General features: G+C 40.1%; 1 non-coding gene across 1 annotated transcript; it reads left to right on the forward strand.

Moving 5' to 3' along the window:
• Positions 1 to 11416: 11416 nt before the first annotated feature.
• On the forward strand, positions 11417 to 11524 carry LOC112793863 (small nucleolar RNA R71). The gene has a single exon (XR_003198554.1). It is a non-coding gene; the product is annotated as a small nucleolar RNA R71 (small nucleolar RNA).
• The last annotated feature ends 1630 nt before the right edge of the window (positions 11525 to 13154 follow it).

Consider the following 13154-nt stretch of genomic DNA (forward strand, 5'->3'; position numbering starts at 1 on the left):
GATGCCCTTATATGCCAAGTTCTTGAAGGAACTCATCAACAAGAAAAGAAGCTGGTTGGAGAAAGAGACTGTACTTCTCACTGAAGAATGTAGCGCGGTACTTCAAAAAGGGATTCCACCAAAGCTCAAAGACCCAGGGAGTTTTGTAGTCGCCTGCACCATAGGCAAAATGACACTAGACAAGGCCCTCTGTGATCTTGGAGCCAGTATCAACCTGATGCCCTTGTCTATGATGAGGAAGCTTGCTATAGAAGAACTCAAACCCACCAGGATGTCACTAGTCATGGCTGACAGATCAATCAAGACACCCAACGGAATTGTGGAAAATCTGCTAGTAAAGGTTGGGGAGTTTATTTTCCCTGCAGATTTTGTAATCTTGGACACTGAAGAGGAAGGAAACAATTCAATCATCTTGGGACGACCATTTTTAGCCACCGCAAGGGCTATAATTGATGTGGAAAAAGGGGAAATGATCTTCAGAGTACACAATGAGCAAATGGTCATAAATGTCTTCAAGTCAATGCAGCACCTCCCCGAACAAGAAGACTACTTAAGTGTGGACATGATAGAAAGCTTGGTGGAAGAAGTGTTGGAAGCTAACCAGCATGAACAAAAAGAGGAAAGTGGTCAAGAGACAACCAAGGAACAGGCAGCTGAGATCTCTACTGACCAAGAGGCAAAATCAGACAAGAAAGAAGAAGTACAAAAACAAGAACTGAAGCCACTACCCACCCATCTCAAATATGCATTCCTTGGCACATCAGAGAGTTTTCCTGTGATCATCAATTCATCCCTAACAAAAAGGGAAGAAGAAGAACTTATTGATGTACTCAAGGCCCACAAGGATGCACTAGGATGGACCATTGATGATCTGAAAGGCATTAGCCCGGTAGTGTGCATGCATAAAATCCTCTTGGAGGACAACTCCAAACCAGTGATTCAACCTCAGAGAAGGTTAAACCCCACTATGAAAGAAGTCATCCAAAAGGAAGTGGTGAAGTTGTGGAATGTAGGGATAATCTATCCCATCTCTGACAGCTCATGGATAGGTCCAGTCCAAGTAGTACCAAAGAAGGGTGGGATGACGGTCATCGTTAATGAGAAAAATGAACTTATCCCCACAAGAACTGTGACAGGATGGAGGATGTGTATTGACTACAGAAGGCTAAATGATGCCACCCGTAAAGATCATTTCCCTCTTCCCTTTATTGATCAAATGCTTGAAAGATTAGCTGGCCATGCTTACTATTGCTTCCTTGATGGCTACTCCGGATATAATCAGATAGTGGTGGATCCAAAAGACCAAGAAAAGACCTCTTTTACATGCCCATTTGGAGTTTTTGCCTATAGAAGAATGCCATTCGGGTTATGCAATGCCCCAGCCACTTTTCAAAGGTGTATGCTTGCAATTTTTTCAGATATGGTCGAAAAGTTCTTAGAAGTCTTCATGGATGACTTTTCTGTTTTTGGTGATAACTTCTATGATTGTTTACAACATCTAACTCTTGTCTTGAAACGATGCCAAGAAACTAATTTGGTTTTGAACTGGGAAAAGTGCCATTTCATGGTACGAGAGGGGATTGTTCTTGGTCACAAAGTTTCAAGAAAAGGGATAGAAGTTGATAAAGCAAAAGTAGAAATCATAGAAAAGCTTCCCCCACCAACCAATGTGAAATCTGTTAGAAGTTTCTTAGGGCATGCAGGATTTTATAGAAGATTTATCAAGGATTTTTCTAAAATAGCTAAACCTTTGAGTAATCTGCTTATGGTTGATGCTCCTTTTGTTTTTGATGAAAATTGCCAGCACTCCTTTGAAACTTTAAAAAACAGACTCACAACAGCACCAATTATCACACCCCCAGATTGGGAAATACCTTTTGAACTCATGTGTGATGCAAGTAACATTGCAATTGGTGCTGTGCTTGGACAAAAGAAGGGAAACTTGCATCATGTTATATATTATGCAAGTAAAGTATTGAATGAGGCCCAAAAAAATTACACCACAACAGAAAAGGAATTGTTAGCTGTAGTGTATGCATTTGATAAGTTTAGATCATATTTGATAGGATCCAAAATTGTGGTTTATACTGATCATGCTGCCATTAAGTATTTAATGTCAAAATAGGATGCTAAACCAAGACTTATCAGGTGGATATTACTCTTACAAGAATTTGATATTGAAATAAAGGACAGGAAGGGCACTGAAAACAAAGTTGCTGATCACTTATCAAGATTACCACAAGAAACAATTCAGGAAGCCTCACAGCCAGTGAATGAAAATTTTCCAGACGAACATCTGCTACAGATTCAACATGCACCTTGGTTTGCTGACATAGCAAACTACAAAGTAGGAAGGAAGATACCTCAAGAATTATCTAAGCAACAAGTGAAGAAGTTAATCAGTGAAGCAAGGAAGTTCTTGTGGGATGAACCCTTCCTGTTCAAGAGATGTTCTGATGGAGTAATTAGGCGATGTGTTCCTGAGAGTGAAACAAGAAATATACTGTGGCATTGTCATGGGTCAGCCTATGGTGGACATTTTGGTCCAGAAAGAACAGCTGCAAAGATATTACAGAGTGGGTTCTATTGGCCAACTATCTTCAAAGATGCTAGAGAATTTGTCCACCAGTGCAACGAATGCCAGAGAACAGGAGGCTTGACGAGAAGGAATGAGATGCCCCAAAACTTCATCCTGGAAGTGGAATTATTTGATTTATGGGGAATTGATTTCATGGGACCTTTCCCTCCTTCCTATTCTTTTAGATATATTTTGGTGGCAGTAGAATACGTCTCAAAGTGGGTGGAAGCTATAGCCACAACCACATGTGATGCACAGATTGTTCTTCAATTCCTTAAGAAGCACATTTTCACTAGATATGGAGTTCCCAAGGGTCTTGTGAGTGACGGTGGTAGCCATTTTTGCAACAAACAAATGGAGAAGCTCCTCCATAAATATGGAGTGATTCATAAAGTAGCTACGCCATATCACCCCCAGACCAATGGACAGGCTGAATTAGCAAATCAGGAACTGAAGAAGATCTTAGAAAAAACAGTAGGAAGTTCAAGAAAAGATTGGGCTCGGAAGCTAGAGGATGCACTCTGGGCGTACAGGACAGCTTTCAAAACTCCCATTGGGAAGTCACCTTTTCAGCTACTATATGGCAAATCATGTCACCTGCCTGTGGAGCTTGAACACAAAGCTTTTTGGGCTACTAAACTCCTAAACCTTGACTCTGAAGCAGCAGGTGAGAAAAGGTTGTTACAGTTAAATGAGCTGGATGAATTCAGATTAGAAGCATATGAAAGTGCTAAAATATACAAGGAAAAAGCCAAGAGGTGGCATGACAAGAAGGTCATGAAGAAAGAATTCAAACCTGGGCAGCAAGTACTTTTGTACAACTCCAGGCTCAAGATATTTCCTGGCAAACTTAAATCCAAGTGGACTGGTCCATATTTGGTAACCAAGGTTTTCCCTTATGGGAGTATTGAATTGCTGGATGAAGCAACAAAGAGTCAATTCACAGCAAATGGTCACAGAGCAAAGCTATATTTAGGAGGACATTGGGACAAGGAAAAGGAGGTTCAGAGCTTACAACCTCCTTGAAACAAAAGAAAAATGAAGAATGTCAAGCTAGTGACATTAAAAGAGCGCTTGTTGGGAGGCAACCCAACCTGAGGTAGTTTTCTTTCCTAACTATTTCAATAGAAAGGTTGAGTAGTTTTATATGTATTGCAAGGAGCTAAGTTTGGTGTTGCACACCAAAACGATTTAAGTAAGAATGAAAGGTTTTAAATTTGATGTCCCACCAAAATCTCATTTAAAAGCACATTCTAACTCCATGCATAAAGATTTGCTAGCTCCGAGCAATCAGATAAACTATCCAGCCATTGTTTTTTTTAGTCTTTAGTTTCATTACTTTTAGCAAGACAAAAAGGATTCCACATATAGTTAATCTGATGCATGGGAAACAGTGGCAAAGGACTAAGTTTGGTGTTCACACACCAAAGTAAGTTCAAGAGGCCATAACCAATCTTTGCATACTAACCAGCTACCTAAGGGCTTGAGAAGTAAGCAACTTTTGATGAGTATGCAGGCGATTAGCCACCGTTTGAAGACATTGTGCATTATTACTCAAAAGGGGCTGCAATCCGACAGGTTGTATTTACACTTAACTCTCGCCATTGAGAAATGCTTTAATTTAGGAGTTCTAATATGTCTTGCTGATGTATTCTTTAAATACAAATAAGTAAGCTAGTCTAAGTGTGTGCTTGTGTGTTTACTTTCACTTAACTGATGCATGCTCTGTCCCTAAGCCTTTTCAATTCAATAAAAGAAATGTTTGAAACAGGAAGTAACATGGTTAATTGTTAGCTAAGAGTCAAATAATAGTAAGTGGAGGTATGTATGTGTGAGTGTGTAGTTACTCACTTTTAGTGAATAAAAGGAATAGAATGTTTTCTTTTAAGTAGAAAGTAGCTCATTGTCTATGAATCTCAAATAAATAAAAAGTCCTTGGCTAAAAAGAAAAGAAAAATGGAATAAGAAAAGCCAAAAATGGCAGCAACAAGAACAAAAGAAGAAAGACTAAAGCTAGACACCAATAGCTTGAACTTTAGAGCATATGCCTGTGGTGTTTTTGTACTAGGATCTGCTTGGATTATTAAGTTCTTTGGAGTGCATTAACACTTGGTAACTTGGGTTAACTAACCCGGGACTATCAACTGAAAATCCACCATCAAGAGCAACCTAACTACAAGGCATTTAGTGACCCAAAGAGGTGCTGGGCATCAATGCTCTAAGAAGGAATGTAAGCCAAGTGTCTAAAGTGAATAATGTGTCAAGCACAAGTAAAGAAAAGAAGCTTGTTACACATGACACTGAATTAAAGCTTATAAAGAAATTTTTTTAGTAAACAAGGACAAAAGAATAATGAGAGGTCATAGCAGTGTGTTGCTTGATGCTTAGAGGAAAACTTCTAGGCCTATAAGTCAATAAGAAGTGAGTAGTCACATGTCTGCATAAAACCCCATGAGCTACCAATAATCTTCTACTAACATTAGCCTCCTCTTCTTCTTTCATCCTTTCTTCTCAATAATTCTCTTCTTGCTTGGGGACAAGCAAGTTTTAATTTTGGTGTTGTGATGACAAGTCATTGGTGGACGAAATTGTGATCACTACAACTTCGCACAACTAACCAGCAAGTGTACTGGGTCGTCCAAGTAATAAACCTTACGCGAGTAAGGGTCGATCCCACAGAGATTGTTGGTATGAAGCAAGCTATGGTCACCTTGTAAATCTTAGTCAGGCAAACCCAAATGGTTATGAATGATGAATAAAACATAAAGATAAAGATAGAGATACTTATGTAATTCATTGGTAGGAATTTCAGATAAGCGTATGAAGATGCCTTCCCTTCCGTCTCTCTGCTTTCCTACTGTCTTCATCCAATCCTTCTTACTCCTTTCCATGGCAAGCTCAAGCAAGGGTTTCACCGTTGTCAGTGGCTACCTCCCATCCTCTCAGTGGAAATGTTCAACGCACCCTGTCACGGCACGGCTATCCATCTGTCGGTTCTCGATCAGGCCGGAATAGAATCCAGTGATTCTTTTGCGTCTGTCACTAACGCCCCGCCTTCAGGAGTTTGAAGCACGTCACAGTCGTTCAATCATTGAATCCTACTCAGAATACCACAGACAAGGTTAGACCTTCCGGATTCTCTTGAATGCCGCCATCAGTTCTAGCCTATACCACGAAGACTCTGATCTCACGGAATGGCTGGCTCGTTTGTCAGGCGAGCACTCGGTTGTCAGGCGATCAGCCATGCATCGTGTATCAGGAATCCAAGAGATATTCACCCAATCGAAGGTAGAACGGAGGTGGTTGTCAGTCACACGTTCATAGGTGAGAATGATGATGAGTGTCACGAATCATCACATTCATCAAGTTGAAGAACAAGTGATATCTTAGAACAAGAACAAGCGGAATTGAATAAAAGAACAATAGTAATTGCATTAATACTCGAGGTACAGCAGAGCTCCACACCTTAATCTATGGTGTGTAGAAACTCCACCGTTGAAAATACATAAGAACAAGGTCTAGGCATGGCCGAATGGCCAGCCTCCCAATGATCTAAGAACTAGATGTCCAAAGATGATCAAAAGATCTAAAATGATCCAAAGATCCAAAGATACAATAGTAAAAGGTCCTACTTATAGAGAACTAGTAGCCTAAGGTTTACAGAGATGAGTAAATGACATAAAAATCCACTTCCGGGCCCACTTGGTGTGTGCTTGGGCTGAGCATTGAAGCATTTTCGTGTACAGACTCCTCTTGGAGTTAAACACCAGCTTTGGTGCCAGTTTGGGCGTTTAACTCCCATTCTTGTGTCAGTTCCGGCGTTTAACGCTGGAATTCCTGAGGGTGACTTTGAATGCCGGTTTGGGCCATCAAATCTTGGGCAAAGTATAGACTATCATATATTGCTGGAAAGCCCAGGATGTCTACTTTCCAACGCCGTTGAGAGCGCGCCAATTGGGCTTCTGTAGCTCCAGAAAATCCACTTCGAGTGCAGGGAGGTCAGAATCCAACAGCATCTGCAGTCCTTTTTAGTCTCTGAATCAGATTTTTGCTCAGGTCCCTCAATTTCAGCCAGAAAATACCTGAAATCACAGAAAAACACACAAACTCATAGTAAAGTCCAGAAAAGTGAATTTTAACTAAAAACTAATAAAAATATACTAAAAACTAACTAGATCATACTAAAAACATACTAAAAACAATGCCAAAAAGCGTACAAATTATCCGCTCATCACAACACCAAACTTAAATTGTTGCTTGTCCCCAAGCAACTGAAAATCAAATAAGATAAAAAAGAAGAGAATATGCAATGAATTCTAAAAACATCTATGAAGATCAGTATTAATTAGATGAGCGGGGCTTTTAGCTTTTTGCCTCTGAACAGTTTTGGCATCTCACTCTATCCTTTGAAATTCAGAATGATTGGCTTCTTTAGGAACTCAGAATCCAGATAATGTTATTGATTCTCCTAGTTAAGTATGATGATTCTTGAACACAGCTACTTATTGAGTCTTGGCCGTGGCCCAAAGCACTCTGTCTTCCAGTATTACCACCGGATACATACATGCCACAGACACATAATTGGGTGAACCTTTTCAGATTGTGACTCAGCTTTGCTAGAGTCCCCAATTAGAGGTGTCTAGGGTTCTTAAGCACACTCTTATTGCCTTGGATCACAACTTTATTTCTTTCTTTTTCTTTCTTTTTCTTTCTTTTTCTTTCTTTTTTTTCGAATATTTTTTTTTTGAATCACTACTTTTTCTTGCTTCAAGAATCATTTTAATGATTTTTCAGATCCTCAGTAACATGTCTCCTTTTTCATCATTCTTTCAAGAGCCAATATTCATGAACCACAAATTCAAAAGACATATGCACTGTTTAAGCATACATTCAGAAAACAAAAGTATTGCCACCACATCAAAATAATTAAACTGTTATAAAATTCAAAATTCATGCAATTCTTTTCTTTTTCAATTAAGCACATTTTTCATTCAAGAAAGGTGATGGATTCATAGGACATTCATAACTTTAAGGCATAGACACTAAGACACTAATGATCACAAGACACAAACATAGATAAACATAAGCACTAAAATTCGAAAAAACAGAAAAATAAAGAACAAGGAAATTAAAGAACGGGTCCACCTTAGTGATGGCGGCTTGTTCTTCTTCTTGAAGATCCTATGGAGTGCTTGAGCTCTTCAATGTCTCTTCCTTGTCTTTGTTGCTCCTCTCTCATGATTCTTTGATCTTCTCTAATTTCATGGAGGAGGACAGAGTGTTCTTGGTGCTCCACCCTTAGTTGTCCCATGTTGAAACTCAATTCTCCTAGGGAGGTGTTTAGTTGCTCCCAATAGTTTTGTGGAGGAGAGTGCATCCCTTGAGGAATCTCAGGGATCTCATGATGAGTGGGGTCTCTTGTGTGCTCCATCTTCTTCTTAGTGATGGGCTTGTCCTCATTAATGGGGATGTCTCCCTCTATGTCAACTCCAACTGAATAACAGAGGTGACAAATGAGGTGAGGAAAGGCTAACCTTGCCAAGGTAGAGGACTTGTCCGCCACCTTATAAAGTTCTTGAGCTATAACCTCATGAACTTCTATTTCTTCTCCAATCATGATGCTATGAATCATGATAGCCCGGTCTATAGTAACTTCGGACCGGTTGCTAGTGGGAATGATTGAGCGTTGGATAAACTCCAACCATCCTCTAGCCACGGGTTTGAGGTCATGCCTTCTCAATTGAACTGGCTTCCCTCTTGAATCTCTCTTCCATTGGGCGCCCTCTTCACATATGACTGTGAGGACTTGGTCCAACCTTTGATCAAAGTTGACCCTTCTAGTGTAAGGATGTTCATCTCCTTGCATCATGGGCAAGTTGAATGCCAACCTTACATTTTTCGGACTAAAATCCAAGTATTTCCCCCGAACCATAGTAAGATAATTCTTTGGATCCGGGTTCACACTTTGATCATGGTTCTTGGTGATCCATGCATTGGCATAGAACTCTTGAACCATTAAGATTCCGACTTGTTGAATGGGGTTGGTAAGAACTTCCCAACCTCTTCTTCGGATCTCATGTCGGATCTCCGGATATTCACTCTTTTTGAGTGAAAAAGGGACCTCGGGGATCACCTTCTTCAAGGCCACAACTTCATAGAAGTGGTCTTGATGCACCCTTGAGATAAATCTTTCCATCTCCCATGACTCGGAGGTGGAAGCTTTTGCCTTCCCTTTTCTCTTTCTAGAGGTTTTTTCGGCCTTGGATGCCATAAATGGTTATGGAAAAACAAAAAGCAATGCTTTTACCACACCAAACTTAAAAGGTTTGCTCGTCCTCGAGCAAAAGAAGAAAGAAGAGAGTAGAAGAAGAAGAAATGAGGAAGAAGGGAATGGCTTTGTGTTCGGCCAAAGGGGGGAGAAGTGGTGTTTAGGTTGTGTGAAAATGAAGGAGTGAAGGAGGGTTTATATAGGAGTGGGGAAAGGGTAGGGTTCGGTTAATTGAGGGTGGGTTTGGGTGGGAAAGTGGTTTGAATTTGAATGGTGAGGTAGGTGGGGTTTTGTGAAGGATGGATGTGAGTGGTGAAGAGAAAGATGGGATTTGATAGGTGAAGGGTTTTTGGGGAAGAGGTGTTGAGGTGATTGGTGAATGGGTGAAGAAGAGAGAGAGTGGTGGGGTAGGTAGGGATCCTGTGGGATCCACAGATCCTGAGGTGTCAAGGAAAAGTCATCCCTGCACCAAATGGCATGCAAAAATGCGTTTTTAGCCATTTCTGGCGTTAAACGCCGGGCTGGTGCCCATTTCTGGCGTTTAACGCCAGCTTCTTGCCCTTTTCTGGCGTTTAACGCCAGTCTGGTGCCCCTTTCTGGCGTTAAATGCCCAGAATGGTGCCAGACTGGGCGTTAAACGCCCAACAGCTAGCCTTACTGGCGTTTAAACGCCAGTAAGTTCTTCCTCCAGGGTGTGCTATTTTTCTTCCTGTTTTTCATTCTGTTTTTGCTTTTTTCATTGATTTTGTGACTTCTCATGATCATCAACCTACAAAAAAACATAAAATAACAAAGGAAAATAGTCAAAATATAACATTGGGTTGCCTCCCAACAAGCGCTTCTTTAATGTCAGTAGCTTGACAGTGGGCTCTCATGGAGCCTCAGAAATGCTCAGAGCCATGTTGGAACCTCCCAACACCAAACTTAGAGTTTGAATGTGGGGGTTCAACACCAAACTTAGAGTTTGGTTGTGGCCTCCCAACACCAAACTTAGAGTTTGACTGTGGGGGCTCTGTTTGGCTCTGTTTTGAGAGAAGCTCTTCATGCTTCCTCTCCATGGTGACAGAGGGATATCCTTGAGCCTCAAACACAAAGGATTCTTCATTCACTTGAATGATCAACTCTCCTCTATCAACATCAATCACAGCCTTTGCTGTGGCTAGGAAGGGTCTGCCAAGGATGATGGATTCATCCATGCACTTCTCAGTCTCTAGGACTATGAAATTAGTAGGGATGTAATGGTCTTCAACTTTTACCAGAACATCCTCTACAAGTCCATAAGCCTGTTTTCTTGAGTTGTCTGCCATCTCTAGTGAGATTTTTGCAGCTTGTACCTCAAAGATCCCTAACTTCTCCATTACAGAGAGAGGCATGAGGTTTACACTTGACCCTAAGTCACACAAGGCCTTCTTGAAGGTCATGGTGCTTATGGTACAAGGTATTGAAAACTTTCCAGGATCCTGTCTCTTTTGAGGCAGTTTCTGCCTAGACAAGTCATCCAGTTCTTTGGTGAGCAAAGGGGGTTCATCCTCCCAAGTCTCATTTCCAAATAACTTGTCATTTAGCTTCATGATTACTCCAAGGTACTTAGCAACTTGCTCTTCAGTGACATACTCATCCTCTTCAGAGGAAGAATACTCATCAGAGCTCATGAATGGCAGAAGTAAGTCCAATGGAACCTCTATGGGCTCATTTTGAGCCTCAGATTCCCATGGTTCCTCATTGGGGAACTCATTGGAGGCCAGTGGACGTCCATTGAGGTCTTCTTCAGTGGCGTTCACTGCCTCTTCCTCCTCTCCAAATTTGGCCATGTTGATGGCCTTGCACTCTCCTTTTGGATTTTCTTCTGTATTGCTTGGAAGAGTACTAGGAGGGAGTTCAGTAATTTTCTTGCTCAGCTGACCCACTTGTGCCTCCAAGTTTCTAATGGAAGACCTTGTTTCAGTCATGAAACTTTGAGTGATTTTGATTAGATCAGAGACCATGGTTGCTAAGTCAGAGGTATTCTGCTTAGAACTCTCTGTCTGTTGCTGAGAAGATGATGGAAAAGGCTTGCTATTGCTAAACCTATTTCTTCCACCATTATTATTGTTGAAACCTTGTTGAGGTCTCTGTTGATCCTTCCATGAGAGATTTGGATGATTTCTCCATGAAGGATTATAGGTGTTTCCATAGGGTTCTCCCATGTAATTCACCTCTTCTATTGAAGGGTTCTCAGGATCATAAGCTTCTTCCTCAGATGAAGCTTCTTTAGTACTGCTTGGTGCATTTTGCATTCCAGACAGACTTTGAGAAATCATATTGACTTGTTGAGTCAATATTTTGTTCTGAGCCAATATGGCATTCAGAGTGTCAATCTCAAGAACTCCTTTCTTCTGACTAGTCCCATTGTTCACAGGATTTCTTTCAGAAGTGTACATGAATTGGTTATTTGCAACCATTTCAATTAGCTCTTGAGCTTCTGTAGGCGTCTTCTTCAGATGAAGAGATCCTCCAGCAGAGCTATCCAAAGACATTTTGGATAGTTCAGAGAGACCATCATAGAAAATACCTATGATGCTCCATTCAGAAAGCATATCAGAAGGACACTTTCTGATTAATTGTTTGTATCTTTCCCAAGCTTCATAGAGGGATTCTCCTTCCTTCTGTCTGAAGGTTTGGACTTCCACTCTAAGCTTACTCAATTTTTGAGGTGGAAAGAACTTTGCCAAGAAGGCATTGACTAGCTTTTCCCAAGAGTCCAGGCTTTCTTTAGGTTGTGAGTCCAACCATGTCCTAGCTCTGTCTCTTACAGCAAAAGGGAATAGCATAAGTCTGTAGACCTCAGGGTCAACCCCATTAGTCTTGACAGTGTCACAGATTTGCAAGAATTCAGCTAAAAACTGATGAGGATCTTCTAATGGAAGTCCATGGAACTTGCAATTCTGTTGCATTAGAGAAACTAATTGAGGCTTAAGCTCAAAGTTGTTTGCTCCAATGGCAGGGATAGAGATGCTTCTCCCATAAAAGTCGGGAGTAGGTGCAGTAAAGTCACCCAGCACCTTCCTTGCATTGTTGGCATTGTTGTTGTTTTCGGCTGCCATAGGTTCTTCTTCTTTGGAGATTTCTGTTAGGTCCTCTACAGAGAGTTGTGCTTTGGCTTCTCTTAGCTTTCTCTTCAAGGTCCTTTCAGGTTTAGGATCAGCCTCAACAAGAATGCTTTTGTCCTTGCTCCTGCTCATAAGAAAGAGAAGGGAACAAGAAAATGTGGAATCCTCTATGTCACAGTATAGAGATTCCTTTAGGTGTCAGAGGAAAAGAAAAGTAGAAGACAGAAGTAGAAAATTCGAACTTATCAAAGAAGATGGAGTTCGAATTTTGCATTAAGGAATAGTGTTAGTCCATAAATAGAAGGATGTGAGAAGAAGGGAAGTAATTTTCGAAAATTAAGTAAAAGATTTTGAAAACATTTTTGAAAAACACTAATTGATTTTCGAAAATGAAAGTGGAAAAGAAATCAAGTGATTTTTGAAAAAGATTTTGAAATTAGAAATCAAAAAGATTTGATTGAAAACTATTTTGAAAAAGATGTGGTTAAGAAGATATGATTAGTTTTAAAAAGATGTGATTGAGAAGATATGATTTGAAAAACATTTTAAAAAGATTTGATTTTGAAAATTAAAAACTTGGCTAACAAGAAAAGATATGATTCAAACATTAAACCTTTCTCAACAGAAAAGGCAACATACTTGAAATGTTGAATCAAATCATTAATTGATAGCAAGTATTTTTTAAAAATAGAAAGAAATTGATTTTGAAAACATATGATTGAAAAGATATGATTTGAAAAAGATTTGATTTTGAAAAAGTTTGAAAACTGAAAAAAAAAATCTGCATTAAAAACAAAATCTTCCCTCTTGTGCCATCCTGGCGTTAAACGCCCAGAATGGTGCACATTCTGGCGTTTAACGCCCAAAACTATACCCTTTTGGGCGTTAAACGCCCAACCAGGTACCCTGGCTGGCGTTTAAACGCCAGTCTGTCTTTCTTCACTGGGCGTTTTGAACGCCCAGCTTTTTCTGTGTAATTCCTCTGCTGTATGTTCTGAATCTTCAATTCTCTGTATTATTAACTTGAGAAGACACAAATTAAAAATATTTTTGGATTTTTAATAATAAGGAAAAATCAAAATGCAACAAGAATCAAATAACAATGCATGCAAGACACCAAACTTAGCAGTTTGTATACTACTGACACTAATGAGAATGCATATGAGACACACAAAACACTCAAGTCAAGAGAATTTAAAGATTAGAGTAAGAAATCATC

This window comes from Arachis hypogaea, chromosome 3 (assembly GCF_003086295.3).
Source record: "Arachis hypogaea cultivar Tifrunner chromosome 3, arahy.Tifrunner.gnm2.J5K5, whole genome shotgun sequence".
NCBI lineage: Eukaryota > Viridiplantae > Streptophyta > Magnoliopsida > Fabales > Fabaceae > Arachis > Arachis hypogaea.